This window comes from Jaculus jaculus, chromosome 6, assembly GCF_020740685.1.
Source record: "Jaculus jaculus isolate mJacJac1 chromosome 6, mJacJac1.mat.Y.cur, whole genome shotgun sequence".
Taxonomy (NCBI): Eukaryota; Metazoa; Chordata; class Mammalia; order Rodentia; family Dipodidae; genus Jaculus; species Jaculus jaculus.
Genome location: NC_059107.1, coordinates 36,824,829 through 36,851,826, shown reverse-complemented (window position 1 = coordinate 36,851,826; position 26,998 = coordinate 36,824,829). Strand labels below are relative to the sequence as shown.

Genomic DNA, 26,998 nt, shown 5'->3' with positions numbered 1-26,998 from the left:
TACACCCCAGGGTTTGAAGTTGGTGGATCCCTGGGTGATGACCTGAAATAACAGGGTGGCTCCACATTTTCTCCTTACATGGGCCTGAGGTAGTGTTTTACTTCTTAAAACTGAACAAACCTGGGTGCTCACCGCTGTGGTTTTGGTTAAAGCAAGCCACAGGCTCTGCCGTTCAGAGGGTGTCCCTCCCAGGCTCTTATTCTGGGCCTCCTGCAGGACAACAAGGAAGGGCAGGGAGTGAGTTCTGCCTGTGTTCTGCCAAGCTGTTGGCCCAGTGTTGTGGCATGTAATAATAGGAATCCATTCAAACCACTAGGTTTTGGGTTTTTTCCTGGGTAGTAATGGGATAAATGTGACAGTAGAAATGAGCGGCCAACACTATGGGGCCAGTGACTGTTTCTATCTTATTTCTATCATACTCCAAGATAGCTGCCAGTCTCGCCTTTGCTTCCACATTCCAGGGAGCAGGAAGGAGGCAACAATTAGAAAGGACAAAAGGAACACGTCCACTAACTCTTAAGGAAGGCTCCTGAAAACTGGCACATCCACATATGTCCCATTAGCTAGAACACAGCCACATGACCATATCTAGCTGCAAGGAAGGCTGGACAATGTAGTATTCCCCTGGGAAGTGTGGTCAGCCTTCACTCTCGTGGTGGCTTATCTTGCATGTCTCCTCAGTAGTCTCCGGGGCTGGAGAGGTGGTCAGTGGTTAAAGGAACTTGCTTGCTTCCTCAGTAGCCTCACTTTGCTCTGTCCTCCAAGGATGAGCTACACCCCCAGGAAGATCACACCTATCTCCTTAGCTTTGTAGCGTCTACCATATGAGCAATTTCTTCATTGATTTGTTTTCTATTTTCAGTATAAACAGAATGAAGAGAAGGTCAAGCTCTCCAGGGTCCCTCCTGTATAAACCAAACCACTTGAAAAGTTGAGAGCTTCACTTAAAATTGTTAAGCTTGGGGCTGGAGAGATTGCTAAGTGGTTAAGGACCTTGCTGGAAAACCAGATGCACAAGGTGGAACATGCCTCTGGAGTTTGTTTACAGTGGTTAAGAGACACTGGCACGCCCATTCCCTCCCTCTCTCTCTCTCTCTCTCTCTCTCTATTTCTCTCCCTCTTTCTCTCTCTTTTTTCCTCTCTCAAATAAATAAAAAATATATATTTTTTAATTTGAACTTGGAACCATGACCATGCGGCAGTCAGAAAGTATGGAGTGAGTTTCAGGGAATCAGAGCTCAGCTTAGTGTGAGGAATGTCTTCCACCCAGTCAGAGCTGAGGAGGGTGTTGTTAGAAGGAGTACACGCCTTGTTAAGGGACGTAGACTAGCAGAATTGATGGTGACTGTGGCAGCTACCTTCTTGTTGCTAAGACAAAATGCCTAACCAGAAGCAGCCCATGGAAGGAAAGAGTTTGTTTCTGCTTATATTTCTGAAGAAAAGCTTCATCGTGGCCGGGAAAGCATGGCAGAGCAGACAGTCAGAGCATCACATCTTGTCACAGTGGTGGGAAGGAAGTAGTCTGAGTAAGCCAGTTCTGAACACCCAGTAGACTGGACTAATAACCTCAAGACCCGCCCCCCAGTGACACACCTCCTCCAACAAGGCTCCATAACTTCCCAAATTGTCACCAGGTAGGGATCAACACATGACCCTATGGGGGACATTTTACTCATACCACTACAGACTCCTTTAAGGATGCATCCCCAGTGACAAAGACTTATAACTAGGTTCCACTTATCAATAGAGAATGATAGAACAAATTGGGCATGGGTATATGAAAGTCAAAGATCTTGGCCCCACAGAGCCTTAAAACAGAGAACCAGGGCTGAGGTGGAAGAGAAAATTAGAAGTGGGGAGGAAATTATTGTGTAGCTGTTTCTTCAGAATTGAAACATTCCCTTCTGGAGGAAAGAAAGAAGCTTATGAGATTCTGGAAACTGATAAGGTTCAGGAAGATCATGAAAGTTACAAAGTCCACAGGGCCCCACCCCAAGATAAAGCAGTGAACAATTTTGGGGCAGACAGACAGAGAGCTCCAGGCTTTTGTGACAGTTTCCTTGACTTATCCCCCATGCTGAGGTAGGCTTTTTGGTGGTGCAGCTGCCTTTGAGTCACCCATAGCTCCTTAAGAAACCCTCCTTTCATGCTCCTTTTTGCTTTTTAAAATATATTTTATTTATTTGAGAGCGAGAAAGAGAGAGGGAGAGAATGAGCACGCCAGGGCCTCCAGCCACGGCAAACGAACTCCAGATGCATGTGCCCCCGTGTGCATGTGGCTTACATGGGACCTAGAGAATCTAACCGGTATCCTTTGGCATTGCAGGCAAGTTAAGTACCTTAACCACTAAGCCATCTCTCCAGCTCCTCATGATCTTTTTTAAACACTCACATGCCAGGCGTGGTGGCACACGCCTTTAATCCCAGCACTCGGGAGGTAGAGGTAGGAGGATCACCAGGAGTTCGAGGCTGCCCTGAGACTACATTGTGAATTCCAGGTCAGCCTGCGCTAGAGTGAGACCCTACCTTGAAAACACACACACACACACACACACACACACACACACACACACACACACACACAGCCAGCCTTCTGGCACCTTGACATCACTTCTTGAGACCCTAAGCAGAAAACCCAGTGATCACATGCTTCCCAGATTCTGAGGCACGAGGCACATGTGTTTTAAGCCACTAAGTTAACAGTTCAAGTTGAATATCCTTTATCTGAAATGCTCGGAACCAGAAATGTCTCAAATTGCAGAGGTTAGCCAGGCGTGGTGGCATACGCCTTTAATCCCAGCGCTCGGGAGGCAGAGGTAGGAGGATCGCATTGAGTTCGAGGCCACCCTGAGACTACGTAGTGAGTTCCATCCAGGTCAGCCTGGGCTAGAGTGAGACCATACCTTGAAAAACAAGAAAAACAAAAACAAAAAAAATCAAATTGCAGAGGTTTTTACTTTTTATTCTTTTGGATTTTGGAATATTTGCCCAGATATTATTGTTTGGATTCCTTAATCCCCAAATCCAAAATACTCTGAAATAAAAATCTTTTTTAAAAGCTGTATTCATTTACTTGCAAGGAGAGAGAATGGGCAACGAGCACAGCAAGGTCCTTTGCCACTGCAAACAACCTGCAGACACATACCCCACTTAGTGCATCTGGCTTTACATGGGTACTAGGGAATTGAACCCAGGCCATCAGGCTGTATAAGGAAGTACCTTTAGCCACTGAACCATCTGTCCAGCCCAGAAACAAAGCTTTTTGAGCGTCAACATGACATTCAAAATGTTCTGAGACTCTAGATAAAAGATGTCCAACCTCAACTTTGTCCACTACAGCTAATACCGTCTCTCCCAGCTACATGCAGGACCCCAGTGACTGGGTGTCAAAGTCCAAAGTGATCTCAACCGTCGGTCTCAACATCACCTGCACAGAGAAGAAATAAAAGCCGTGTAAATCCCTGTGTGGGGAGGGTGGGAGGCCAGCACAGTGAGCTCTGCTTTGTAGCATATCCAGGGACATGGATACATGACCCAGTCACTCTGAGAGAAATGCAAACACATCCCCAGTAAAACTTGCACGCAGCCGGGCATGGTGGCGCACGCCTTTAATCCCAGCACTCAGGAGGCAGAGGTAGGAGGTTCACCATGAGCTCAAGGCCAACTTGGGACTATAGAGCAAGTTCCAGGTCAGCCTAGACTAGAGTGAGATTCTACCTTGAAAAAAGAAACCAACTTATACACAGTGGTCACGACAGTACTAGACAGGATGTCCATCAGCTATTGAGTGGATCAGAAGATGTTTCTCAGCCATGGAAAGGAATGAACTGACACGCGGTATGGATGGACCTGGACCGTGTGCTGTTACGTGAAAGAGCCAGACACAGAGAACTTGCTATGATTTCGTTTATGTCAACGATTTGCAATACAGAAAGTAGCACTGGTTACCAGAGGGCAGGCAGAGGAGGGACTAAGGAGTATGAATAGGTACAGATGATGGCCATACAGCTGTGCAATTCACTTCAAATAGTCAAGGTCTGTTGTAGTTACACATTAGTTACTGATGAGGACACATGCTGCGTCATTAGGTGATTTCCCCGTGTGCAAAGGAGTGTATTTGCATGAGCCTAGGTGGGCCAGCCTCCTGCACATAGCGGGATAGCATGTGCTACACTGTGAATCTGGGTAGAACCCAAGGGTCCACGTGCTAAGCTTGCTTCCCAGCTTGGCACTGCTGGTGGTGGCATAACCGTCCATAGGTAAGGCCTCGTGGCAGGCCTTCCTGTCCATGGGGGTTTGAGTGTAAAATGACCCCCACCCCCAAGCCTCATGGTAGAAGGCTGTGGAGCTTTAGGAGGAGGCTCTATACTGGAAGAGGTGTGTCACTGGGGGGGGGGGTCCAGCCTACTGCGCCAACTGCTTACTTCTGTTGATGTGGCGATGTGACACCCTGGCGGCCTTCTCTGCCATGCTTTCCCCACCGTGATGAAACTTCCCCTTGAGATTATAAACCAAAATAAACCTTCCACAAACTGCTTTTTGTTTTGTCCCAGTGACAAGAAGGTAACTGTTGGACTGGAGAGATGGCTCAGCAGTTAAAGGCACTTGCTTGTGAAGCCTGATGGCCCAGGTTTGATGCCCCAGAACCCACCTAATGCTACATGCATAAAATAGCACAAGTATGTGGAGTTTGTTTGCAGTGGCAAGAGGCCCTGGAGCACTCATTCTCATTCATTCATTCATTCTCTCCCTGCTTTCAAATGAATAACTGTGACACTGTCACTGGGGATGTGTCCTTGAAGGGACCCAGCTGGGCGCCCAGGTCCTGAAGTAAGTAGATTCACTCCACCATACACGCCTGCCATGATGTGCTGCCTCGTCATAAGCCCACAAGGAACAGAGCCAAACCACCATGACTGGAACCTCCTGCCCTGCAAGCCAAATGAACCTTCTCTCTTTTTAAGTTGATCCTCTCAGGTATGTGTTACAGTGAAGGGAGACCAACTAGATGGGTGTGGTATGGTCAGCAGCTCCCAAGGGCTGCAATGCAAGACTGAATAAAACACAGGAGAAAACAACACCATCATCAGGCAGGTGAACATAGTTGCAGGAGGTCACTGTGATAACATGGCTACAGTTCACGGTGAACGTGTTTATTTTGAGATAGGGTCTCCCTATGTAGCCCAGGCTGGCTTTGAACTCATAATCTTCCTGCTGCTTCCTGCTCAGTGCTGACATCATGCACCATTCGCAGCTTACAGTAAACATTTTTTTTTTTTTACAAGAAAAGGGAACACACTTGAAAATAACAAACAGGTTATACATAAACAGTTGTTTGGGGGTTGATGAGATGGCTTAGTGGTTAAGGTGCTTGCTGGCAAAGCCAAAGGACCAGGTTCTATTCCCCAGTATTCATGCAAAGCTGAATGCACAGGGTGGTGCATACATCTGGAGTTTGTTTGCAGTAGCAAGAGGCCCTAGCACACCTATTCTCTCTCTCTCTCTATCTGACTCTTTCTTTTCTTTTCTTTTATTTCCTTTCCTCTTTCTATCTATCTATCTTTCTTTCTTTCTTTCTTTCTTTCTTTCTTTCTTTCTTTCTTCCTTTCTTTCTTTCTTTCTTTCTTTCTTTGAGATAGAGTCTCACTCTAGCTCAGGCTTACCTGGAATTCACTTTGTAGTCTCAGGGTGGCCTCGAACTCATGGTGATCCTCTTACCTCTGCCTCTCAAGTGCAGAGATTAAAGGTATGCACCACCATACCTGGCTTAAATATTTTATTTATTTAAAAGAGGGGGGAAGAGAATGGGACAGATAGAAAGCTGGGCATAGTGGTGCACGCCTTTAATCTCAGCACTTGGGAGGCAGAGGTAGGAGGATCTCTGTGAGTTTGAGGCCACCCTGAGACTACATAGTGGTCATTCTGGGCTAAAGTGAGATCCTACCTTGAAAAACAAAAACAAAAATTAAAAACTAGAGCTGGAGAGATGGCTTAGCAGTTATGGCACTTGCCTGCAAAGTCTAAGGCAGCGGTTTAATTCTCCAGTACCCATGTAAGCCAGATGCAAATGGTAGCACATGCATCTGTAGTTTGTTGTCAATGGCTAAAGACCCTGGCCTGTCCATTCTTTCCCTTCCTTCCTTCCTTTCTCTCTTCCTTTGTTTGTTTGTTTCTTTCTTCTTTTTGTCTCTCTTTCATAAATAAATAAATGAAATTTAAAGAGAGAATTTAAAAATAGTAGTGTGCTAGCTGGATCAGGTATTGGGCAGTGAACACATGCCTTGCACTCACAGCATTCACCACCATCACAAGTACGTGAAAATGCACTGCACATGAAATTAGGATGCTATGGCGTCACTAGGCACCAGGAATTTTTCAGGGCTATTTCAATCATACGGGACCACTGTTGACCATGCCACCCATCAGTGGTCAATACATTGCTCTACACACTGCACAGAACTGCAAAAGCCCCTTATTCATATAGTACAGCACAAATACAGAGTAAAACATCTTTGTTGGCATGAGGGATGCTGGGATTGTGTCTGGGCAGGCTGTCAGTTTCTTGTGCATCCAGTTGCCCAGTGCATTTGGGCTCCCTCTCATGTCCACATCTACATCTCCAGATTATCCTGACCACAAAGATCCAGGCCTAGAGGTGATGTCAGAGAGTCTCCCCGCAACACTTGTTTTTTTGAGGTAGGGTCTCACTAAAACCCAGACTGACCTGGAATTTACTACGTAGTCTCAGGCTAGCCTCCAACTCATAGCAATCCGCCTACCTCTGCCCCCACCTCCCAGTGCTAGAATTAAATGACATGCTTTTAAATGGAATTAAAGAGTTGCCTAACAACTCTCCCCCTTTTAAATTATTTATTTATTTATTTATTTATTTATTTATTTATTTATTTACTTGAGACAAACAGAGAGAGAAAGAAAGAATGGGCATGCCAGGGTCTCCAGCCAATGCAAACAAACTCCAGATGTATGCCCTACCATGGGCATTTGGCTCATGTGGAGCCTGGAGAATTGAACCTGGGTCCTTAGGCTTCACAAGAAAGCGCCTTAACTGCTAAGCCACTTCTCCAGAGCTGCCCCCCACCCTTGCTTTTTTCTTTTCTTTTCTTTTCTTTTTTTGGCTTTTTGAGGTAGGGTCTCACTCTGGCTCAGGCTCACCCGGAATTAACTATGTAGTTTCAGGGTGGCTTCAAATTCACGGCAACCCTCCTACCTCTGCCTCTCAAGTGCTGGGATTAAAGGCGTGCACCATCACGCCCAGCTAGAGCCCCCCTCTTTTTTTTTTCAAGGTAGGGTCTCACTCTAGCCCAGGCTGACCTGGAATTCACTATGGAGTCTAAGATGGCCTCTAAATCACAGCGATCCTCCTACCTCTGCCTCCTGAGTGCTGGGATTAAAGGCATGTTCCATCATGCCCAGCCTAAACTCTCCCCTTTTTAATGTTTGTTTTGTTTTCTGCAGACTTGTAAATTTTTTGGTGGTACAACCTTATCAAAAACATACTTGCTTTTTTTTTTTTTTCTATTTCTTTAGAAATAAAGTGTAAGTATGGTTCCATGATGTAACAGTTAGCATTGTGGACTCTCAAATAAAATGTAAAATATTTTTGGCACACAAAAAATTAAATAGCAGCTGGGCGTGGTGGCGCACGCCTTTAATCCCAGCACTCGGGAGGCAGAGGTAGGAGGATCACCATGAGTTCAAGGCCACCCTGAGACTCCATAGTGAATTCCAGGTCAGCCTGAATTAGAGTGAGACCCTGCCTCAAAAAAAAAAAAAAATTAATTAAATAGGGCACAAAGTAGCTGTGATATTCAAGACACCTGCATAATAGGAGGGAAAAAAATGATGACATCAAAATAGAAGAGAGACTAGTTGGGAAGAAGAAGGGATTCTGTGAAGGGGGTATTTGGGTGGGGAAAGAGTGGTGGGAAGGGATTATGATCATAGTATATTGTCTATCTTTATGAAAGTTATCTAAAATTTGTTTTAAAATATTAAATAAGAGATTGGGGAGATGGCTTAGGGGGTAAAAGCACTTGTTGAACAAGCATGAGGGACTAAATTGTATGCCAGCCCCCAAGTAAAAACTGGGCATGGGAGCTGGGTGTGGTGGTGCACACCTTTAATCCCAGCACTCAGGAGGCAGAGGTGGAGAATCACCATGAGTTCGAGGCCACCCTGAGACTACATAGTGAATTCCAGGTCAGCCTGGGCTACAGTGAGACCGTACCTTGAAAAACCAAAACAAACAAACAAAAAAACTGGGCATGGCCACACACTACTGTAATTCCAGTGTTGAGGGAAGGGGATGGAGACTGAAGGATTTCTGAGACTTGTTAGTCAGCCAATCTAACCAAAAAGTGGCAGCTCCAAAGTCCCGTGAGACAGTCTCTAAGTCCAGGGAGAAAATAAGGTGGAAACACGATAGAAGTAGACACTTGACATCCTCCTCTGGCCTCTGCAAGCATGAACCCTGGTATGCACATCTGCACATACATGTCCACATGCATACATGCATCAAAAATTAAATAGAGGGCTGGAGAGATGGCTTAGCGGTTAAGCGCTCGCCTGTGAAGCCTAAGGACCCCGGTTCGAGGCTCGGTTCCCCAGGTCCCACGTTAGCCAGATGCCCAAGGGGGCGCACGCGTCTGGAGTTCGTTTGCAGAGGCTGGAAGCCCTGGCGCGCCCATTCTCTCTCTCTCCCTCTATCTGTCTTTCTCTCTGTGTCTGTCACTCTCAAATAAATAAATAAAATATTAAAAAAAAAATTAAATAGAGCAATGTAAAAACCACCTGTGTGCCCAATGGCTAGCCTTAAGTCTTGAAACACAGTCAATACCTATGAAGAAGATGACTTAGCTATATCTGGGGCAAATTGGATGGCTTTTTGTGACTTTGGGCTGGGAATGGACTTTGTAAGTATTGCCGAGAGAGCAGAAGCTATAAAGGAAAAGATTTATCTGCTGGACTGCTCAACACGTCCCAACTTCTGCATAGTGAAAAATGCTGCAAACAAATTTAAGAGATGAACAATAGGTGGAGAGGGAATGTGTGTGCATGTCATGAAGCAGCAGTTGTTATCTATAATATGCAAAATGTTTTCTTTAAAAAAAAAAACAATGAGAAAGAGACAAGCAGCCCAGTAGAAAAGCCGGCCATTCACAGAGCTCCTTCAATAAGGATATGAAAAGAAAGCATGTCCTTCTCCTTGCTCAAACAAACAATCCCCCCACCAGAAAACAAGAAGACACCATTCTTCATTTAGCAGACTGAAGAAATGTTGCCCAGATAGCCAAACAAAAACATCTGTCCAATGGCAAGTCTGCTGCAAAGTGGAGCTTCCCCTACATGGTGGGTGGACCTATAAAGGTGACACTTTTTTGTTTTGTTTTTTTTGTTTTTCGAGGTAGGGTCTTGCTCTAGCCCAGGCTGACCTGGAATTCACTGTGTAGTCTCAGGGTGGCCTCGAACTCACAGCAATCCTTTAACCTCTGCTTCTGAAGTGCTAGGATTAAAGGCCTGTGCCACCACGCCTGGCTGGTGACAGCTTTTTAAAAAATATTTCATTTATTTATTTATTTGAGAGAGAGAGAGAATGGGTGTGCCAGGAACACTAGCCACTGAAAACAAACACCAGACACATACACTTCTGGGTACTGGGGAATTGAACCTAGGTTCTTAGGCTTTGCAGGCGAGTGCTTTAACCACTAAACCCATCTCTACAGCCCAAAGCTAGCTTGTTTATTTGTTTTTTCGAGGTAGGGTCTCACTCTAGCTCAGGCTGACCTGGAATTCACTACGTAGTCTCAGGGTAGCCTCGAACTCACAGCAATCCTCCTACCTCTGCCTCCCCAGTGCTGGGATTAAAGGTGTGTGCCACCACACCCAGCCAAAGCTAGCTTTAAAAAACAAAATATTTTATTTTTATTTATTTATTTGAGAGAGGGAAAGAGGGAGAGAGGGGGGGGGGAATGGGCCCGTCAGGGCTTCCAGCCACTGCAAACAAACCTGGCGATACCTTTTTGAAGAATGACCGGCTAGAATCTACCACACAGAGTTCATATAGAAATGCTAGTACACAGAAGCCAGGCATAGTGGCACACACCTTTAATCCCAGCACTGGGGGCAGGGAGAGGCTGAGGTAGGAGGATCACTGTGAGTTCAAGGCCACCCTGAGACTACATAGTGAATTCCAGGTCAGCCTGGGCTAGAGGAGACCCTACCTTGCAAAAACAAAACAAAACAAGAAATGTTAGGACATGAGGAAAAGGTACAAACATCATTTGCAAAAGCAAAACATTAGCAACAGCTATAATGCCCATAAATATGGGCTAAGTAGAGACTTCAAGAGAACTATGGCTTGGTTTATCATGCAGCTGGTTTTGTGTTTGTTAGTTTTTTGAGATAATGTCTCACTCTGTAGCCTAGGCTGTCCTGAACTCACCATGTACCCTAGTCTGGCCTTGAACTCTTGGCTATCCACCTACCTCAGCCTCCATATATAATGGGATGCTAGGAGTTCAGGAAGATTCTTGAACCCCAGACCCTGGGTACATGCCTACCTTTAATCGAAGAATTGAATGAGACTGAGACAGATAATTATTAAATTATTATTTTTATTTAGGGAAGTACAAAGCCAAGGGAAAGACACTTATGTGGCTTGAAAACCCATGTGAAGGGCCTGGAAAAAATGTGGAAAGTACAGAAAAGAAAGTTCAAAGAGTGCCTGCCATGTGGGGACAGAGGAGGTAAAGAGCCCATGTGGAAAGTAATGGCTGGGGGCGCTCCCTGGCTCTGCCCAGCTAGGCCACACCAAGGAGAAACTAACCAGAAGCTAGAGGTTCACGAGTGGTTAGCCAGCCCTGAGACCTTGCCCTCCCTTCACAAATGTATTCATAATATTATGGTGGTGAGCCAGAGGGACAGCTGATTGGTTTGGACTCGGAGCTGGTTCAGGAAGAGGCCAGCCATGATGCCAAGTTTTGGGGTCTAAGTTTGACCAACCACAATGTTAACATTAGATTTTTAAAAAATACTTTATTTATTTATTTCTAAGCAGGCAGATAGATAGATAGATGATAGATAGATAGCAGGAGTGAGGGAGGGAAAGAGAGAGAATGGGCACACCAGGGCCTCTAGCCAGTGCAAAGGAATTCCAGACACATGTGCCACTCTGCGCATCAGGCTTACCTGGGCAATGGGAAATTGAACTTGGGTCATTAGGCTTGGCCGGCAAGTGCCTTAACCACTGAGTCATCTCTCCAGCCCAGGATTAGATTTAAATCCTAGGAGAGACCTCCCTCCCAGGAGGGGCCCAGGTGTTTTGTGGAAAAACAGATCTAGGGAAGAGTTAAGAAATCAGATCATACTTTGATCTCTAGCAAAGTGGAGACCTTCCTGCCTTTTTACTTTCAGGGGCCCAGTCACCCTAACTTCCTAACAAAGCTACCTAACTCCTTTTCATTGAGTGCTGAGATTATAGGTGTGACCCATCACCTGGCTCATGCAGTCATGTATTTATTTATTTATTTATTTATTTTTATTTTCAAGGAGACAGACAGAATAGGGTGCTCCAGGACCTTTAGCCACTGCAAATGAACTCCAGATGCATGCATCACTTTATGCATCTGGCTTTATGTGGGTTCTGGGGAATTGAACCTGAGTCCTTAAGCTTTGCAGGCTAACTTAACTGCTAAGCCATCTTTCCAGCCCCTCATGCAGTTATTTTTTTTTAATATTTTTTAAAATTATTTATTTATTTATTTGAGAGCGACAGACACAGAGAGAAAGACAGATAGAGGGAGAGAGAAAGAATGGGCATGCCAGGGCTTCCAGCCTCTGCAAACGAACTCCAGACGCGTGCGCCCCCTTGTGCATCTGGCTAACGTGGGACCTGGGGAACCGAGCCTCGAACCGGGCTCCTTAGGCTTCACAGGCAAGCGCTTAGCCGCTAAGCCATCTCTCCAGCCCTCATGCAGTTATTTTTTAAAAAAATATTTTTAGTTATTTATTTTTGAGAGAGAGAGAGAAAGAGGCGGGGGTGGGGGTGGGGAGAGGGAGAGAATGGTTGGGCCAGGACCTTCAGCTGCTGCAAACGAACTTCAGATGTGTGTGCACCCTTGTAACGCATGTGTGACATCGCATGCTTCACGTCACTGTGTGTCTAGCTACATGGGACCTGGAGATTTGAACATGAGTTCTTAGGCTTTGTAGGTAAGTGCCTTAACTGCTAAGCCATCTCTCCAGCCCTAAAATATTTTTTTTAAATTTTTATTTATTTATTTATTTGAGAGCGACAGACACAGAGAGAAAGACAGATAGAGGAAGAGAGAGAGAATGGGCGCGCCAGGGCTTCCAGCCACTGCAAACGAACTCCAGACGCGTGCGCCCCCTTGTGCATCTGGCTAACGTGGGACCTGGGGAACCGAGCCTCGAACCGGGGTCCTTAGGCTTCACAGGCAAGCGCTTAACTGCTAAGCCATCTCTCTAGCCCCCTAAAATATTTTTATTTACTTATTAGACAGACGGGGAGGGGGAGAATGAGTATGCCAGGGTCTCTTGCTGCTGCAAACAAACTCCAGATGCATCATGCATGTGGCTTTATGTGGGTACTGGGGAATCAAACCAAAACTGACAGGCTTTTCAAGGAAGTGCCTTCAACCGTTGAGCCACTTTCACAGCCCCTCATGCAGCTGTCTTAATGAATGATATGGACAGGTGAGTGCTGATGGGAAATGGTTTCCAGTTTCTTTTCAAATCATTGTGGAGGGGGATGTTGACAGGAAGTGAGGGAGAGGTCCTGTGGGGAATCTCTGTGCCTTGTGGAGAACCTAAAACTTAATTTAAAAGTCTTTAAGGGGCTGGAAAGATAGCTTAACAGTTAAGGCACTTGCCTGTGAAGCCTAAGGACCCAGGATCGATACTCCAGGTTCCACGTAAGCCAGATGCACAAGATGATGCATGGGTCTGGAGTTCATTTGCAGTGGTTACAGGCTCTGGCACACCCATTCTCTCTCTCTCTCTCTCTCTCTCCCTCCCTCCCCCTCTCTCTCTCTCTCTCTCCCTTTCTGTCTCAAATAAAAATAAATAAATAAATAAATAAATAAACAAAAAGTCTTTAAAAACCAAGTTATAGTACAACTTGAGTCAGGTATAGTGGTTTATGCCTTTAATCCTGGCACTTGGGAGGCTGAGATAGAAGGATTACTGTGAACTTGAGGCCAGCCTGAGACTAGAGTGAGTTCCAAGTCAGCCTGGGTTAGAGGGACACCCTGCCTCAAACAAACAAACAAACCTTAAGCTTCCATTAAAATGTCCTCCATGATAATGTGTTCTTTTTTTTTTTTTTTTTGGCCAAGGTAGGATCTCACTCTAGCCCAGGCTGACCTGGAATTCTCTATGTCGTCTCGGGGTGGCCTTGAACTCATGGTGACCCTCCTACCTCTGCCTCCCTAGTGCTGGGATTAAAGGCATGCACCACCACGCCCGGCTAATGTGTTCATTCTTTAGGGTTCATGAGTAGCAATATCTGCAGTGTGATGACATATCTTTTGTAATCTGAAAAACAGTAAAGACCCTTTAAAATAAAAATAAATGTTAAGAGTGTGATTTTAAAATAATAAGGGGGCTGGAGAGATTGCTCATGGTTAAAGGCATTTCCTAACAAAGCCTGATGGCCAGGGTTTGATTCCCCAGTAACCTCATAAAGGCAGACACACAAAGAGGCATATGTGACTGGAGTTTGTCTGTAGAGGCAGGAGGCTCTGGTGTTCCCATACTCACTCTCACTTTCTCTTTCAAATAAATAAATTAAAATATATACTAAAAATATAAAAGCCAGGCGTGGTGGTGCATGCCTTTAGTCCCAGCACTCAGGAGGCAGAGGTAGGAGGATCTCCAAGAGTTCGAGGCCACCCCGAGACTACACAGTGAATTCCAGGTCAACCTGGGCTAGAGTGAGACCCTACCTCAATTATATGTGTGTGTGTGTGTGTGTGTGTGTGTGTGTGTGTGTGTGTATGTATATGTATATGTATATGAATGATATATTTTTATTATTTTCCATTTATAGATTTGACTTTTAGATCACACTTTACCTAACCCATGTTATAAAGACAGTTTTCTATTTTCTAGTTAAAGTTTGAGAATTCAAGCTCTAATGTTCAGATATATGATTTTTTGGTTAGTTGTAAAGTATAGAGGGAAAGATCAAATTTATTTGTACAGGATAATATTTTATTGTTGGAACATGAAAGCAGCAGTATTTGGGTCCTGGGGATGTGGCTCAGCAATTAAAGGCACTTGTTTGCAAAGCCTGCAGGCCAGGTTCAATTCCTCAGTACCACATAAAGCCAGATGCACAATTTGATGCATGTGTCTAGAATGTATTTGCAGTGGCAAGAGGCCCTTTTGTGCCATTCTCTCTCTCTCTCTCTCATAAATAAATAATTTTTAAAAATAATACAAAGCAAGCTGGGTATGGTGGCACATGCCTTTAATCCCAGCACTCAGGAGACAGAGGTTGGAGATGCTGGGAGTTCAAGACCAGCCTTGGACTACAGAGTGAGTTCCAGATCAGCCTGGGCTAGAATGAGACCCTACCTCAAAACAAACAAAACAGGAATAATACAAAGCAGTATTTCCCCCTACTAACTCACTTGGGTATCTTTGTTAAAAAAAAAAAAAATCAGAGTTGGAGAGATGGTTTAGCGGTTAGGCACTTGCCTGTGAAGCCTAAGGACCCCGGTTCTAGGCTCTATTCCCCAGGACGCACGTTAGCCAGATGCACAAAGGGGCGCACGCGTCTGGAGTTCATTTGCAGTGGCTGGAAGCCCTGGCGCGCCCATTCTCTGTCTCTTTCTCTGTCTCTCTCTGTCACTCTCAAATAAATAAATAAGAATGAACAAAAAATTTTTAAAAAATCAGTTGGCCGTGTATGATTTTGTTTTTGGACTCCGTTATCGTTAAATTTATCTCTACATTAATACCATATTAGCTTGATTAGTATAGCTTCTGAGAGCATCTTAGGATCTACAAATCTTCCCTGATTCTGTTTTACTCAGCTTACTGTTTTTTCAAAATAATTTTGGCTCGTCTAGGACTTCTGCCTACACCTATAAAGTTTTAAAATAATTTTATTTATTTATTTGAAAGCAGGGAGAGAAGGGAGGGGAAGAGAGACATACATAGAGAATGGGCACTCCAGGGCCTCCAGCCACTGCAAACAAACTCCAGATGAATGTGCCACTTTGTGCATCTGGCCTCACGTGAGTACTGGAGACTCAAATCCAGGTCGTTAGGTTTGCAGGCAAGGGCCTTAACCACCCTCGGCCCTCACGAGTTGCAAGTCCTCCTGAGAACTCGGCCCTCTACATTCTGCAAATCCTGCCTCAAGGCAGCTGCCCAAATTGAACTTCAGGTCCATAGTGCCAGGTGAAAGACAGGCCAGGGCTTGTGGGAGATTAACAGGCAACCCATGCACTTCCTGGGACCTGTGAGGCCCATGTTTATGAAGTGGAATGTTTATGAGTCATTGAGCTAGTGTCTGTCTCCCCTGGCGGGAGACTGAGCTGAGACCCCCAGCAGGAAGGATGAGAAAGGCCCTAGCTGACCTTTTCAAGGACAGCATCTCAAAAGCCAGATTTCGGAGGACTAATTAATTACATTACCAATTTGCCTGTTAACTATTGCGTTATAAGGGCTCTGTGGGCCATGGTCTCCTTGTGACTGGACCTGGCATACACCAGTAGAAACCTGGCCATTAGCAAGTCTACCTTGGGCCACTGGAAGACTTAGCTTTTCCTGGAAGACAGGGGTAGGTTGGCCAGCACCTTCTGGGAAACTGAAAGCTGTGCCCACATCCTAATGTCCCCAGCCTTCCTCCCAAAGGTTGGGCCCTGTCTCCCAGCCTGGGTGACATCTGTGTGCTAAGCATAGACCCTTTGATTCCAATTCCCAGAATCCAGGTTCTGGAAGCTGCGGAGTGTTTCTGTTCCACAGCAATTCTGACTGAAAATGTGGAGGGTTTGAATCAGAGACTCGCAGACTCTGGCTGGAGGGTCGACCAGGTCATGAGGACAACCCGTCATAAAGTCAGGAAGACTCTCCTGACCCCTCTACAAGGTGGCCAGCAATTGTGCTGACCCACCTCCCTTGTTGAGGGGCTCCTTCCTCCCAAGAACCCCCTCCTCAGTTCTGACTGTGTGGAAGATATTCCTCACACTGAGGTGGGCTCTGATTCCCTGAAACTCACTTCCTGCCATCTGCTGTCTTCAGAAAAGGCAGACCCCATTCTCCACGAGGACAGTTAACATCTACTATCAACTCCATCAGATCAGGAATCAAGTGACAGACATTCCCATTGGCCAGATCTGTGAGGGAGTTTCCAGGAGGAGGATTAACTGCAGAAGGAAGTTCTTCCCTCGGAGTGGGCTGCCCTTCCAAGGGAAGCCTATATAGATAAAGAGGTTCCAGGGAAAAGCAGTGCCCTTCTGCCAGGCTGCCCTCACTCCCTAATGCCAAGTGCATCGACCCTGTTGCTGCCATCCTGTGCTGACATCAGAACCCAGCTTCTTGGACCTTCTAATGTACACCAAAGACCAGTAGCTCTCCAGGAATCCTCCGGGCCTTCAGCATCAAATTGTGACTGCTGATCTCCAGCCTCGTGGACTGAGCAGTTTCAGGTTCTCTGACTCTGTGGCGTGTAGACCCTCATTGTCAGGCTGCTTGGTCTGTATTGTGTAAACCAGTCTGATCAATCCCCTTTATGATAGAGGCTCATTCTGATGGTTCTGTTCTCTAGAGAATTTATCTGTATTTGTTCCCTTGTTTCTATTTCTCTGGTGAAGCCTAACTAACACATCCACTTTGCTCAAACATGCCCTTACAGAGTCATGGGAATAAGGACCTGGTGGAACCAAGAAAGCTAAATGTTTTTCTTTTATTATTATTATTGTTATTATTATTAACATATTTTGTGTGGATACATCATGTGTTGATACCCTCCTTCCCTCTCCTCAGTAGGGTTGCAGGTATTCCCCATGGGGTTGTACTTTGTGCATTGTGGGAGCAGTAGTCAGTTATTTTGGAGGAGTGGGAATGCCTCTGGATATGATCTCTCAACCTGTGGCTCTTACAGTCTTTCTGCCCCCTCTTCTGCAAAATTCCCTGAGCTGTGGTGGGTGAGTTGTAAGTTTACTTCAGTGATCAGCTCTTAGGAGCCTCTGGATTTCTGCTTTGGTGTTGAGTATCCTCAGGGTCTGTCTCCTTCACCCTGGTACAGCTTATCAGGTTCAGCATGGAAGCAGCACTCTTGCTCGTCTCCCCAATTCCTCTGTGGTTTCAGCTGTGGCTTGGCTAAAGTGCAAGGGGTAGTTTATCTCCTCGGGTCTCACTACCTTCTGAAAAAGAACAGATTCTCAAACAGAGAGTGAAGTCAGCATAGTTTAAATGGGATACACGTTATTAATTTAGGGAGAATTTGATGTCTATAACCTGTCTTTTAGCCAAAGACTAGTGAGGGCTTGATACTGGAGAGCATAATCTTTGTCTGCATAGGATTCTGATCTGATTCCCAAATCCAGATTGGGTTCCTTTACACTGAGAGGATCTCTTAGCCAATCAGAAAGCTATTGGTTACCCACCAAGGCTGAGTGCCACTATTGCAATAGCATGCACATCCTGTCAGGGTGTTTGCTTCTGAGTAGCTTAGACCTCTGGTTGCTCAGACCATTGTTGTGGCCACTTTCCCCCAGTAGCTCATGTAGTGCTTTCTAGCACTAGGTGGGCTGTCTGGGGACTGGCTGTCTTCCAGATTCCAGCCAGGTCTCTCCAGGTTCTATGTTGGCAGCATATGGTGTCTTTGGCAGTAGAGTCTTCCCTTTTGTCTTGGGCAGATAATCAAGTGCTTTGACAGAAACCTGTCTTGACTTGGGGACCTCGTAGGTTTCTCTGATCAACAGCTCATTTTGTGTAGCAACTGATTTCTGGTACTGGGAGTTACAGGCCAGAGACAAAAAAAAAAAAAATTTTTTTTTCTTTTAAGCTTAGGCTTCATCCCACCCTCTCCAGGTCTCTTCTTTTCAGGTGCTCCCCCCCTTACTCCTTTTGAGGGTTATATCTTTTAGTCTATCTCCAAGGATAAAGGTTTCTATAGTACCAATTCATTCTGGATTTAGTTTTAGTTTGTTTTTCCCTACCCCACCCTCTCCCTTCCCCCCCAAACCCTCCTATCCCTATTGTCTGGGTCTTGAGTTGCCTATCAGGTATGTCAGCAATTCAAGCTGGTCCAGGTTAAGAACCACAGATAAGTGAGATCATGTGGTGTTTGCCTTTCTGTGATTGTATGAGTTCGCTGAGTATCATCAGTTCCAAGTCTGTCCATTTTCCACAGATTTCTTTTCTTTATTTGGGGGGGGGGTTCAAGGTAGGGTTTCACTCTAGTCCAGGTTGACCTGGAATTCACTATGTAGTCTCAGGGTGGCCTTGAATTCATGGTGATCCTCCTACCTCTGCCTCCTGAGTGCTGGGATTAATGGCGTGCACCACCACACCTGCCCTTTTCTACAGATTTCATTGTAGTAATTTTTTTCTTACTGCTGAATAGAATTCCATTGTGTAAATATACCACAACTTCATTATCTATTCCTCCAATGATGGGCACCTGGGTTGATTCCAGTTCTTAACTATAATTGAGCAGATATAAACATGGTTGAGCAAATATCTCTGTAGTGAAGCATGGAACATTTAGGATAAATGACCAGTAAGGGAATAACTGGATCTGTTGGTAGCTCTATATTCATCCTTTTCAGGAATCTCCATACTTATTTCCATAGTGGTTATACAAGTTTACATTCCCACCAACAGAAGATGAGGGTTCCTTGTTAGATTTTTTTTTCTCTTTTTTTATTAGATTTTTTTTTTTAATGATTGTCATTCTTACTGGGGTAAGGTGAAATCTCATAGTTGTTTTAATTTGCATTTCCCTAATGGTTAGGGATGTTGAACATTTTTTTAAGCGTGTGTTAACCATTTGTATTTCTTCTTATTCAGAACTTCTTATTCATTTCTCTGCCCCATTTTTGGAGTGGGTTGTTTGATTTTTTTTTTTTTTTTGGTTTTTCGAAGTAGGGTCTCAGGTTGTTTGATTTTTTATTGTTTAGTTTTTTTGAATTCTTTGTAGATTCTGGATATTAGACTTCTGTCAATGGCATAGCTGGTGAAGACTTTCTCCCATTCAGTGGATAATCTGTTGGCTCTGCTTATGGTATGTTTGTGTAAAAGCTTTTTAGCTTCATGAGATCTCATTGATTGAGTGATTGTTTAATTTCCTGGGCTACTAGGGTTTTGTTCAGAACATCTTTCCCCACTTCTATATCATGGAGAGTTTCACCTATTTTTTCTTCCAGTAGGAGAAGGGTTTCAGGTAGTATATTGAGGTCTTTAATCCATTTGGACTTGATTTTTGTGTATGGTGAGATGAGTGGATCTAGTTTTATTTTTCTATATATACTTATCCAACTTGTTCAGTACTATTTGTTAAAGATGCTGTCTTTTCTCTAATCTACTTTATTGACTCCTTTGTCAAAGATCAAGTAGCTGTAGTTACTTGACCTAAGGTGCAAGTCTTCAATTCTGTTCCATTGGTCTATGTTTCCATTTTTATGCCAGTACCATGCTGTTTTTGTTACTATGGCTTTGTAATATAGCTTTCAATCAGATATGGTGATGCCTTCAGAGGTGTTTCTTTTGCTGAGGATATGTTTGGATAGCCAAGGCTTCTGCTGTTAGGAGCCGCGCAGACGCTATTACAAGCTGGCGCCGGTTTCTGGCCTCTTATTGGTCACAGCTGGTGTAAATTTAGCACAGTGCGCATGCTCCAACCCGTTGCGGGCCGATGCTAATGAGGCATCCAGAAAGTAACCAATCACTGGTGGCCACATATCCACAGTTGACCAATCATTTGTGGGTAAGCAGCCTAAAACCCTATATAAACAGTTGCCTTTCGTGGTTCTGGGTCTTCGCGTCTTAGCATCAAGCAGTTTGGCAGTCCCTAATAAAGTGTGTTCAGAAGAATCCTGATTGTGGCGTCTTCCTTGCTGGCGAGGCGGGCGTGACAAGTGGTGCTGAAACCCCGGGAATTGAAGAACATCTTGCACCAGCGAAGACCCCTGTTTTAAGGAGGATTCAGAACTGACACACTGGACGGACGGATCCGGACTTTTTTCTGAGAGGTATGCTGCCCTGGGAGGTTGATGCTATTGTTGTGATTTTCTTCTTGCCCTGTGTGCTCATTAAAGTGAAAGAGGGCCAGAGGACTTTAGCGGAACATCAGGACAGTATGTCAGAAACAGAAAAAAGGGAACAAAAAGGAAAACAGAATAAAAGGAAGGAACAAAATGTAATGAAGGGTAATGATAAAAAGGAAAGAAAGAAAGAAGGAAAGAAAGAAAGAAAGAAGGAAAGAAAGAAAGAAAGAAAGAAGGAAAGAAAGAAAGAAAGAAAGAAGGAAAGAAAGAAAGAAAGAAGGAAAGAAAGAAAGAAAGAAGGAAAGAAAGAAAGAAGGAAAGAAAGAAAGAAAGAAATAAAGAAAGAAAGAATGAAAGAAAGAAAGAAAGAAGTAAAGAAAGAAAGAAAGAACGAAAGAAAGAAAGAAGGAAAGAAAGAAAGAAAGAATGAAAGAAAGAAAGAAGGAAAGAAAGAAAGAAAGAAGGAAAGAAAGAAAGAAAGAAGGAAAGAAGGAAGGAAAGAAGGAAAGAAAGAAGGAAGGAAAGAAGGAAAGAAGGAAGGAAGGAAAGAAGGAAAGAAGGAAAGAAAGAAGGAAAGAAGGAAAGAAAGAAGGAAAGAAAGAAGGAAAGAAAGAAGGAAAGAAAGAAAGAAGGAGAGAAAGAAAGAAAGAAGGAGAGAAAGAAAGAAAGAAGGAGAGAAAGAAAGAAAGAAAGAGAGAAAGAAGTACTGAGATACATGGAGGGAACTTCTTTCTGCAAGCCAAAAGAAATATTTTAAAGGACCCCTGCCCTCTGATACAGTAGGCTTGGTGCTAGGACGCTCATCTTCAGCTCTGAAAGGCTTAATTGTTCACCCTGGAGTTATAGATGAGGATTATGAAGGACAAGTAAAAATTCTGTGCTCTTCCCCTAGAGGGATATCTTCTATTTCCTGTGGGGATCGTATTGCTCAGCTTTTAGTATTGCCTAGCCTACATGGCTTGTTCCCTTATAAAAAGGATATTAGAGGAACAAAAGGTCTTGGATCCTCCAGAGGAGGATGTGCCTATGTCTCACTGGATCTGGATGAAAGACCAACCTTGGAGTTAATTATTCAAGGAAAAATTTTCTCTGGTATTTTAGATACGGGAGCAGATACTAGTATTATCTCCACCAAATGGTGGCCTTCTAATTGGCCTGTCAATCAGTCTTCACAAACTCTACAAGGGTTGGGATATGAGTCTTCTCCTAGTATAAGTGCTCAGGCTTTAAGATTATGAAGGACGTGCGGGAGAATTCATACCATATGTACTCCCTTTACCAGTAAATTTGTGGGGACGAGATATTTTACATCAGATGAAGTTTAAATTGACTAATGATTACTCTAATCAGAGTCAACAAATTATGAGAGATATGGGGTGTGTTCCAGAAAAAGGATTAGGAAAAATGTCACAAGGAAGTCCAGAGCCTGTGACTGGTACTCAAAAATTAGATCGAAAAGGACTGGGTTTTTCCTAGGGGCCATTGAGGATGCTTTGCCCATACCCTGGGTGACGGAGGCACCTGTGTGGGTACCCCAATGGCCTCTCACCTCCGAGAAATTAAGAGCAGCAAAAGAACTTGTGCAGGAACAATTAGAGCAGGGACATTTAGAATCCTCACAATCAAGCTGCTGTAGATTTTCATAAACTGTATCATGTTCCTGCTCAAACCTTAAGATATAAATTTCAGCTAACTAGAGCTGAAGCTAGAAATATTGTACTCCAATGTCCTAATTGCGCAGAGTTCAGACATACTCCTTGTCTGGGCATTAATCCTCGAGGCTTGCGCCCCTTACATTTGTGGCAAATGGATGTAACTCATATTCCTGCTTTTGGAAAAATGAAATATCTTCATGTCTCTGTGGAACTATTTCCCTAGCTCTTTTTACATTTAATTTTTTAAATTTGGACGTGATGGGTAGGTCAGCAGCAGACAGGCATTGTCTGCCACCATCACCAGTTTCAGAAAAAATAAAATGGAAAGATGTTATATCTAACCAATGGAAGGGCCCGGATCTTGTTTTAATAAGATCCAGGGGAGCTGTTTGTGTTTTTCCACAGGATCAAGACAATCCCATTTGGGTTCCTGCCAGACTGACGCGAGTGGTCAAAGAGAGTCCAGAAAAGGATGAAGATCGTGATTGCTGTGCTGATGATATTACCCCTGTTCAACCTGCTGGGGATATGGACAGAACCCCGTTGGGGAATACTCTCAGTATTCCCAAAACCTCTACCTGTAATTCATGATGCTGTTCTCCTAGTTCTATGACTTTGTTTAGAACCAAAAGAGATTTTGGGATTACTACAGCCATTGTGGCTGCTATTACTATATGCTGTTCTCCTAGTTCTATGACATTGTTTAGAATCAAAAGAGATTTTGGGATTACTACAGCCATTGTGGCTGCTATTACTATACAAATTGCGGCGACTTTGAATAATTTATCAGCTAATGTAGCTAATACTTTGGATGTTCAAACTTCTATTAATTGGACTGGATATAGAAAGCTACCCTTTATTTGAAGGAATGGGCTGGAATGGGTTCCATGATGCTGTTTACGATTGCTGCTGCAATCGGATGTTTTTGGTGTTTTTGTAAAATGCGAAGTCAAAGACTCAGAGACAATGCTATGCTAGTGCAAGCATTTGCTGCACTGGAAACAGGACATTCACCTAATGCTTGATTGATAACTCTGAAACAATAGGGAGCTGAAACCAGTGATTGGTGCTTACTCTGGGCCTCGTTGGTACTTGCATGATGTGCCTGTGTGTAATTTTGCTATTGCTTGACCTGGACGTTTTCTCCCTTCGTTTGAGCTGTCTTGTGGCCTTTGCACCCTGAGAGCTTATTCTCATTGCACCAGGTTAGGCATAAGACTTTTAGTTTTATTTCACACTCAGCCTTTGCACATCCTTGAGGAATAACTCATTGCACAGGATAAGGTGAGTTGTGAGTTTTCCAAGGCCTTATAACCTTGATCGCCTGTTGCCAGAAGTGGGAAAGGCTAGATCGGTGATTTGGTCCCTTGGTGTCTAAATAATAAAAAAAAGAAGGGGGATATGTTAGGAGCCGCGCAGACGCTATTACAAGCTGGCGCCGGTTTCTGGCCTCTTATTGGTCACAGCTGGTGTAAATTTAGCACAGTGCGCATGCTCCAACCCGTTGCGGGCCGATGCTAATGAGGCATCCAGAAAGTAACCAATCACTGGTGGCCACATATCCACAGTTGACCAATCATTTGTGGGTAAGCAGACTAAACCCTATATAAACAGTTGCCTTTCGTGGTTCTGGGTCTTCGCGTCTTAGCATCAAGCAGTTTGGCAGTCCCTAATAAAGTGTGTTCAGAAGAATCCTGATTGTGGCGTCTTCCTTGCTGGCGAGGCGGGCGTGACATTCTGCCATTCCATATAAATTTTGAGATCATTTTTACTATCTCTGTGAAGAATGATGCTGGAATTTTTATTGATATTGTATTAAGTCTGTATATTACTTTGGGTAGAATTGCCTATTTTCACAATGTTAATTCTACCTATCCAGGAGCATGGAAGCCCTCTCCATCTTCTCAAGTTTTCCTTGATTTCCTTCTTGAGTTTTTTATGTTTTCATTATATAGATATTTCACATCCTTAGTTAGTGTTATTCCAAGGTATTTCATTTTATTTTGTTGCTATTGAAAAAGGGACAGCCTTACTGATTTCTTTCTCTGTATATTTGTTCTTTGCATATAGAAAGACTGATTTTTTTGTTTATTTTTATTTATTTGTTTGAGAGCAACAGACAGAGAGAAGGAGGGAGGGAGGGAGGGGGGAGGCAGAGAGAGAGAGAAAGAATGGGCACACCAGGGCTTCCAGCCACTGCAAATGAACTCCAGATGTGTGCATCCCCTTGTGCATCTGGATAACGTGGGTCCTGGGGAATCAAGCCTCGAACCAGGGTCCTTAGGCTTTACAAGCAAGCGCTTAACCACTAAGCCATCTCTCCAGCCCAGAAAGACTGATTTTTGTGCATTAATTTTCTATCCTGCCAGAAAGCTGAATCTTGAACTAGCAATGAAAGAAGATGAAGGCTCACCCAACTGATGATAATGGAGGATCCTCGGGGCACATGAAGCAGCTGCCAGCCATTTCTGGAATTTGCCCGAGAGGACAAGAAATTTAAGGAATGCAGTTTCCTGCCTCAATGTATATACCCAACTAAACTAGCCACCAAACCCAGTAAAGACATTTTTCAGACATGCACAGTCTCAAGAAAGTTATCTTCCATGGTCCCCTTTCCAGAAACTCCTGTGGAATATATGTCACCACACTGAGGGAAAAAGCCAGAAGGAGGCCTGATATTCCCATTTCCAGCCTGAGAGTTTAATCTTCATTTTCAACTTAACTTGATTTAGAAGCAATCATGAAAACACATCTCCAGGGGTCCCTATGAGGGTGTTTCCCTAAAGGTTTAACTGACCAGGAAAAACCCATCCCAAATGTGGGCAGCACCATCCCATGGGCTCGGGTCTCAGACTGAATGAAAAGAAGAAAAGTTGCTGAGCTCCAGCATATCCTCTCTCTCTTTCTGAATATGGATGCAATGTGATTAGCCACCTACTCTCCTGTGGCCATGCCTTCCCCACCATGATGGACTGCACCCTCAAATATGAACCAAAATAAATCTTTCCTCCCCAAGCTGCTATTGTCAGATATTTAATCACTGCCATAGAAAAGGTAACTAACACATGGAGATCTTGGGCCCAAGGTGTTGACTACACAGGGGACTACGGCCAGTGGGGGACACTCCAGGGCTGCAAGGGGTTGCTGCCAAGAGGCCACAGCTGAGGGCATGTGCGATGCCTCTGAGCTTCAGATACCTGTCTCCACACCCTTCTGAACTCCTCAGTTGTAAGCACAGAGAGAAGCCTTATCAGAGTGCAAACCCAAAAACTAAGGTCAGTTCCAAGGGGACAGCACTGTGAAAGCAAGGAAAAACAAGCCATTTATTTGTGGACGCATTGTGATGACCTAACAAAGATGCACATGGTAGACTGGAAGGATGTAAGTGGGGACAGTTGGGGGAGAGACATCCCATTCCTAAGTCACAGCTGGAAGCTGAAATTCAAGCAGTGGCTTTGCAATTCTCCAGCAGTATGGAGGTCAGTATTGGGTGACCATGCCAAGGAATTTGAGAGACAGTCTGGAAGGGACAGAGAGATACTCATTCACAAAAGTAGAGAATTCTGCTCTGAAATGGCAGGGTTGTGGGAATCTTCAGAATCTACACATGTAAGTTTGGCGGGTCTTTAGGGGGAGGGGTTTTAAGGTAGGGTCTCATTGTAGCCCAGGCTGACCTGGAATTCCCTATGTAATCTCATGGTGGCCTTGAACTTGGCAGCGATCCTCCTGCCTCTGCCTCCCAAGATCTGGGATTAAAGGTGTGTGTCATCGCACATATGGCTTCACATATAAGTCTTGGATGGGATTTACAAATTTAGTATGGGCTGGAAAGATTGTTCAGTGGTCAAAGGTGCTTGCTTGCAGTTGTGAGAAGATGTGTGGTGTGTGACGAACAGGTGAGATGGGTATACACAGACCTAGGTTCGAATCCTAACTGTATCACTTGAGTAATTTTGAGTGGGTAGTTCACACGATGCCTGCTCCCTGCCATGTGGTGATAACTGAAATTGAAACCATCATGGCAGTGCCCTGTGACGTCACAGACTGGATCTGCTCCTCATCCCCAGGTGTGACTCTCCATTGGTCTACTCTGGGTTCATCGTAACCCTATCTCCATCAGGGTCAGAGACTGTGTCTTGCTCCTCAATATCCACTTTCCTCTCAGACCCTTAGAACTATCTGGAATGAAGCTTACATCTCCCAGGCTCCTTTGGGTTTGGAGTGAACATGGGATTAAGCTGGACCAAAGAAAAATCAGTTTGCTCATTTATGTGTTGACATCAACTGTATTTCTTCAGATGAAAGTAGGGTGTCCCTAGCATTTTCCCCTCCTTTCCAGCCAGCTGGAATGAAGATGTGATATGTGAGTCAGACCAGCTATCTTGGGGTACAAAGTGAAAGTTTCAAAATGAAGATGGCAAAGACACAAGACAGAAAGAATCTGGGTCCATGTTCCACTTGGGCACACAAAAATCAGCCCAGGATAGCCATCTCGAACTCTTCTTATGGTGAAGACCAGCATGGCTCTCATTTGAGCCACCGCCATTTTTTTGTCTGCCCAGTGCACCTGAGTTCTGTGTTGGCCACTCACAGTGACTGTGGTCAACTGCACATGGGAGAAGCTTCTGGATGCTTCTTCCTCCTAAGGGTAAAACTGGAAGGGACCATCTCCCCTTCTGCTGTTCCTGCTATGAGTCCTGGTATGGACACAGCCATGTTCTGACATGGGGGAGCTCTCCTAGGGATAAAAGCCCAGTAGTCATGCTGGCTGAGGGGAGAGGGGAAAGACAGGCAGCCAGGGGCCCAGATGCTATCCCTGAATCACAGCATAAACCCGTCCACATTCTGTGTCATAGGACAGTATACCCCTTAGCGTTTCAGCCATCTGCAGCCAAAGGAAATCTGTGACAGATCTCCTGCCTCTTGCAGCCACACAGGTCCAACAATTTGGGAAGCCCTGCTAAGAACATGGCCTCAGCAAAGCCATGCTGGGCCCCCAAGCTGCAGGGAGCCCTGGCAGAGCTTGGCTTCCTCCCAGCTGGGTGCAGGCCTGAGGCTCCTCTGGGTGCACCTCCAGCC

The 26,998-nt window shown here is 44.6% G+C and overlaps 1 long non-coding RNA gene across 1 annotated transcript in view; it reads left to right on the top strand.

The window, feature by feature from the left end:
• Nucleotides 1-24,935, top strand: part of LOC123461404 — a 31,962-nt gene extending 7,027 nt beyond the window's left edge. The window contains exon 2 of the long non-coding RNA XR_006637674.1: nucleotides 24,289-24,935. This is a non-coding gene — a long non-coding RNA (uncharacterized LOC123461404). The remainder of the gene's footprint in view (nucleotides 1-24,288) is intronic.
• Nucleotides 24,936-26,998: the final 2,063 nt, after the last annotated feature.